This window comes from Octopus sinensis, linkage group LG1, assembly GCF_006345805.1.
Source record: "Octopus sinensis linkage group LG1, ASM634580v1, whole genome shotgun sequence".
In the NCBI taxonomy this organism is placed as follows: Eukaryota; Metazoa; Mollusca; class Cephalopoda; order Octopoda; family Octopodidae; genus Octopus; species Octopus sinensis.
The window spans coordinates 61,966,348-61,973,258 of NC_042997.1; the positions used below are offsets into that span (position 1 = coordinate 61,966,348).

At 32.5% G+C, this 6,911-nt stretch overlaps 1 protein-coding gene and 1 long non-coding RNA gene across 8 annotated transcripts in view; both read left to right on the forward strand.

The window, feature by feature from the left end:
- LOC115219553 (serine/threonine-protein kinase OSR1) overlaps nucleotides 1–6,911 on the forward strand; it is a 249,692-nt gene that overhangs the window by 142,560 nt on the left and 100,221 nt on the right. The window lies entirely within an intron of this gene.
- Nucleotides 1,996–6,911, forward strand: part of LOC118762655 — an 18,592-nt gene continuing 13,676 nt past the window's right edge. Inside the window, exon 1 of the long non-coding RNA XR_004998421.1 lies at nucleotides 1,996–2,006. This is a non-coding gene — a long non-coding RNA (uncharacterized LOC118762655). The remainder of the gene's footprint in view (nucleotides 2,007–6,911) is intronic.

Consider the following 6,911-nt stretch of genomic DNA (forward strand, 5'->3'; position numbering starts at 1 on the left):
TTATGGTCTTATTGGATATGAAGTTTATCTTTTGGAAAGTTCAAGAACACTGCTAAGGAAGTGGGAAATAGGAGGGAAATGAAAAGTAGTATAAGGGATGAGAGAGAGAGAGAAAGAAAAAGAGAGAGGCTTTAAGTGATAGGAATGTGGCTAGGGTTACATAGGTAGGGATGTCGTAATACCCATAGTCAACATAGAGTACCAATATGGTACTTTCCTCTGAATTACTGGTGTCAACACATTGAGTACAGAAGATGAGAGATGAGTACAGAATAGATACAATTGTTGGAACAGATGGGCATGGGATGACAGGGCATAGAATGGATGCCAGATGAGTGGGGATGTGAGAGATGCATGCCCAGAGGGTACAGGATAGGATGCTGGGGATGTACTATGCTTAGGCAGACAGCACTCTAAGGTTGCATGGAAAGTGCCTTGATTGTATGTTGTGCATCTGTGTGTGCATATGCATGCATATATGTATGTGTGTGTATATATATATATATATATATATACACGTACAAATGTCTGTGTGTATGTATATATATATATATACACACACACAGGTATTTGTGTGTGTATACATGTTTGTATGAGTATTTATATATGTATCATATACATGTATATGCACGTATTCATTTATATAATCATTGATATGTTTATGCAGTGTGTGTGTATGTATATATATGTATATACATGTATATATATGTATATATATATATATATATATATATATATATATATATATATATATATATACATACACACACACACATTATATATATATATATATATATATATATATATATATATATATAATATATACACACACACACATTATATATATATATATATATATATATATATATATATATATACATTATATATATACATACATTGCATACATACTGTGTGTGCATATATGTAAATATATATACATGCTGCATGTTTGTATGTGTATGTATATATACATGTGTGAATATATGCAGTCGTGTGTGTGTGTATGTATATATATATGATATATATGTACACATACACAAAACGGCATGTGACTTCAAAAATTATTATATGCATTAAAGTGTTATAAAACATAAATATTTTTCATGTAAAATTCTAGATTTATCTCAGTTAACTAGTTTAATTAGGTACTATTATTTACAAATTTTTAATTGCTCTTTTTAGATTTTTCTCTTTTCTACATCTTTGTATTTTTTTTGGTCTTTTTTCTATAATTTTGTTATTGTCATTGCAATATTTCTTTTATTCTTGTTTAATTCTTCTTGTAATTGGTGTATTTACTAACCTGTAATAACCACCTACACCACCACTACTACTACTACTACTACTACTACTACTACTACTACTACTACTACTACCACTTCTACTACTAATGCTGATACATGTTTCATTTTGGTTAATGTTATTGAGTGCAAGTTTTCTCTGATATATATTGTTATTTGTATTCTTTAAGTCTTGTAGAATTGCTTCAATCTGTAGAAATCTAAGCCAAATTTATATTGCCTTTATTAAGTGCTGATGATGTTTTACAGTACTGAGTGTAAATACTAAGAGGGTTGATATTATTTTTCATCCTCTCAGTTTCCATAAAGTATTCTGCTCTCATCCATGCATTTAATGATACTACATGTGTTTAGTAATTGTAGTTGTGCACTAGTAAGAAGCGTTTGCTATTATAACTAGTTCTGATTAATACTTTAGGGAGAGTTAAGGTAAGTTCTTTGTGATTTAAGTCTGCAATATGGTTTTGTCGTCCTTGGTTCAATTGATTTCATTTTATATATGTCTCAATGACCTTGAGAAAGAGATAAATATAAAACGGTAAAAAATAATTTCTCTGATGTTTCATGAGAAAGGCCATTTACACCAATAATAAACATATGCATTGGTTCAGTTTCACTTCTTTATTATTAGTCAATTGCTTTGTTATTTAATGAATCAACAAATTGATCGCTTAGTTAATCAGTCAGTTAAGCAATCAGTCATTTGTCTGTCAAAGTCCTTTCTTTGTGGCCTCATCAATGACCTATGTTTTCTCCTATAGGTCTGGGCAATTGTTTAACCAACTGGTTAAGTTGCAATAGATTTGTTGGTTGTTTAAATGACCAACCAGTTGACTAATAAAAGTAAAGTTAAATTGAACTAATGTGTGTTTATTATTGGTGTAATAATCTTTCCGAGATGGAACAAAATTTGTTTCATCATGTGAATTCACGTAAAGAATCTTGTTAACCAAATACATTAACCAAATAATTTTCCTATACTTCAGGAATCTGAAAAGATGAGATGATTTCAGCTGGAATGCCTTTGATCATTGCCCTACTCAATCTGAGCTATCTGGGGCTAAATGAAGTAACTGTTAAATGACTGTTAAATGAACCCAGGAGGTGCAAAACAGTCTTCATAATGAGGGGGTGGGTAAAGAAAAATTTAAACTCACAAATATGATATTTATAGATTTATCATTTGATCTAGTTTTAAAAATAGTGAACTGGCAAAATTGTTAGTATGCCAGACAAAATGTTTATTGGCATTTCTTCCAGCTTTAAATTCTGAGCTCAAATTTAGCTGAGGTTAAATTTACCATTCATGCTTTTGGTACTGATGAAATAAGTACCAGTCAAGTACTGGGGTTGATGCAATAGACTATCCTTTCCCCTGCAATTTCTGACTCTGTACCTATATTAGAATTTTATTAAATCCTAAGATGCTTATGCCCATTTATCTGTTCCTAATAATAATGATAATAATAATTATAATAATAATAGACAATGAATATGTCAAAAGTATGTTAGATAATTGTCCTGTTTAATGAATCATGATGTACAACTGATTGATTGGTTGGCAAGGAAGACGTATATATTGGAGACAAATACTGTGTATATATGATAGTGTGATATTGTAGTTTGACACCCTATGCTGCCTGTTTACATAGTATGTGTGTATCATTATTTGTATATACTGCAGCTTCTTTGAAAGTTGTTGGATGGTTATTTTTTCTTTTTTCTTTTTTCTTTTTTTTTCTTCAATGGCTTCACTTATTTTACATTTGTCTCATAAAATCTTCCATTCATACATATTTTTGAGTTGTTTTATAGCCAGTATGAATACACTTCATTATAAAATCTATGATAATTCCTAGGGGTTACTTTTTTTCAAGTCTTTCTTGAGTTACAGTGCGAAACATTTGAAAGCTCACATCATTTGCTGTATTTTTTTTTTAAACCTGTTTTGCTTTGTCTTTTGATATGCTTGTATTTTAGCTTTTAATTTTATGCTGAAAAATATAAATATTATTTTATATACATATATGTATATGCACTCACTAACACACACACACGCAGACATATATATATATTATATATATTATATATATATATATATATATATATTGTCTGGATTAGGATTCATGATTCTGCACAATTACTTTGATAAAAATTGTCATCTTTGATTATTTTCCTTTTGAGCATTGTAGCATTTTCTTAAAAATGAATATAGTTTTTGTTGTAAGAATTATAACTCAAGAGAGGACAGTTTTTATGAATTTTCAGGAGAATAATCTCCCTTGCTTCGATTATTTACCTGTTTAATCGGACACATTTAATGATTTCTACTGATTTACCTTACTAGCCATAGATATGGAAAATGTTTTATAAGTCATATACTTAAGTCATATAATTAATTGTACTACTATGAAGCAAATATCACCCACCTGACTTACTAGAGCAGGACACTGTTCCACAGACTGGTTTCTGCAATACACAGGTTATCATATATGAGGGAGAGTTCAAGCCTCTAGCCTCAAGCCATAAATTGTACCTTAAGTGCTACATTGGTATGACAGAAGCTGATTTATGAAAAGTTTTTAAACTCACATCTCTTCTTAGAATAATATGTTGTGCAACAATGCATGTCAACCTTGTCTGGGTGTTCAAAGGAGCAGTAGCATATATCAGCAGGAAAGGCGGCGAGCTGGTAGAAACGTTAGCACGCCGGACAAAATTCGTAGCCGTATTTCGTCTGTCGTTACGTTCTGAGTTCAAATTTGCCTTTCATCCTTTCGGGGTCGATAAATTAAGTACCAGTTACGCACTGGGGTCGATATAGTCGACTTAATCCCTTTGTCTGTCCTTGTTTGTCCCCTCTGTGTTTAGCCCCTTGTGGGTAGTAAAGAAATATATATCAGCAGGAAAATTTCTGAAATGTGTAGACTCTATGTACCATTGAGAAGGTGATACTCAAGAATGCATATATCCCTGGGATTATATCTGAATACCAAGTCAGAGACATTCAGCTGCTGAATGTGTGCTTGGACTTTTTAAATGGACCCTAAGAAGGAAATCCACTTAGTCAATGTTAAATGTGTTCCTCTTCTTTCATTCCTTCTTTTATATTTTCTTTCTTCCCTTTTGTGCTTTTTCTTACCTTTTTCATTCTTTTTATTTCTTTCTTTCCCTCCTTCCTTTTTCATTCTTAATTAGCCACTTGTTTAGTCATTTTTTCCATTCTATATGTTCTTTGTTTTTCTTAATTGTTCTTTTTCCTTCAATTCATCACATCAACTTATCTATTACAATACACTCATAAATATGTGTGCATGTGCACATAGAAGTAACTAGGAGCAAGTGTGGAAACTCCTTTTAGAAAAGTTTTCTTCCTTTAGCTACACATCTGAGAACAAAACTATATTTCTTTAACCCTTTCATTACTGTATTTACTTTGAGATGCTCTGTGTTTCTTTCAATTACTTGAAATATAACAAAAAAATTAGTAAAATAATTTAGTTATCATTAAGCTAGTATTAAGAACATAAATTGTGACTAAAGTTTGGTGGAAGATTTTAATTCAAAACCTATGGAAACAAAACATTTGTACTCAGAGCCAGAGCCGGTTTCAGCCGGGTTGGTAACAAAAGGTTTAAGACTTGTCTACATACTCACAATGGAGTATGCGCACATAGCTTTCTGTGTGTGCTTCGATGTATACCAAAATAGAATCAGCTTACTTTCTCTCAAAAGTTATAAAATTCTTATGATGTCAACAACAATTCTGAATGGTAGAAATAAAGCTACTAAAATTGATATAGAATTTGAAGGATTGCTTTGCTACAATGGTAGAGCATCCGTCATGTTTTCAGGGGATGTGAGTTCAAGTCCCATGGAAAACCTTTGACTTTTTCTATTCAAAAGGATTTTTCAGCCAATATCTATGTGCTATTAATTATAACATTATGTGTGTGCTTTCAGATATTCCCAAAAAGAATTCATGTACTCTCAAAAGTCTATAAATTCATATATATATATATATATATATATATATATATATATATATATATACATACACACACACACACCATATATGAGGTCTGATCAGTAAGTATCCAGAATGTTGCCATGGTGATGGAGCTAAAGCATGCAGTCTGAAGCCGTTTTGCACAGATTGACCTTGAACTCTGCTGTGCATGTGCACTAAGCTTCAACATTCTAGCTCACTCCCACTATTTACAGCAGTGCTTGGAAGGAAGAGGTGTAGCCTGTGATCGTCACATTGACCTTGACAGACAAAGTTGTCATGCCGATACCTGCTCAGGGGCCTACACACACTTGCAGAAAGTGTATAGGGAGGAATGTATGAGCTGCACACAAGTGTACAAATGGTACAGACGTTTTCAAGATGGCCCAAGAAAATGTTGATATTGATAAACGTTCTGGGAGACCCACAACCAACAGAACTGAGAAAAAACATTGCAGATATGCATGCAGTTGTGAGGGGAAATTGTCAAATCATCATTTGTGAGTTATCAGAGGATGTACAGATTAGTTAAGGTTCAGTTCATATCACTGAAGATTTGGGTATGAGACGTGTGTCTACAAGTTTGTGTACCAACAACTGCTCTCAGCTGACCAAAAAGACACTTGGGTTTCAGTTGCACAAGATGTCCTTGATTGTGTTGAGAATAATAAAAACTTTGCATTGGCCTCTGAGGAGGTATTGCCAAGCCTTTGGCAAAATTTGATGCGGATTCTCTGCTCAGTTTTCTCTGTCATTGTCAGTGTGGTGATCACAGGCTACACACCTTCCTTCCAACCACTACTGTAAACAGTGGAAATGAACAAGAACATTAAAACTTAATGCACATGCACAGCAGAGTTCAAGGTCCATCTGTGCCTAGCAGCTTTACTCTCTCTCTGTGCTTTAGCTTTGTTACTATGGCAACATCTGGAATACTTATTGATCATATATATATATATATATATATATATATATATATATATATATATATATAATATATATATATATTATATATAGTACCAAGCAATGAATAGAATAAACAAACTCTGGTTAGTTAAAATATGTCTGTGAAATATTTTAACTTCTAAAGGCAAATTCACTGCAGTTACCATGGAGAAAAAAATTCTCTCCTATGGTAAAAAGTGTAAAAACAGCATATTTTCCCAGTGCTTACTTCTAGTGGATTCCCAGAAATGTGCATTTCTGACTTTCTTTAGCCTCCTCAATGGGAAACACTGAAAAAGCTATCCATGCAGCGTTCAAAACTAGCTCTGTTGCCACAGTGGACTGCTTTGTTGGGTAAAAATAACAGCATTGGCACCAAACAGTAATTGAATGAATGAATGAAATTTCGGTTAGTTAAAATATGTTGGTGACATATTATAACTTCTAAAGGCAAATTCATTGGCAGTTACCATGATGGATAGTAAGAGTAGTGGAGGTGGGCAATTCATTAGTGGGAGTTATAAATGCTAAGTGGCTTGTGGGAGGCATAGTGAATGAATGCGTTGCTTAATTACAAATATTTCAACATAGAAGATAGAATGAATGATGGGAGATGAGTAATGAAAGGATGGGTGATAAGGAAATGAGAGTATGAC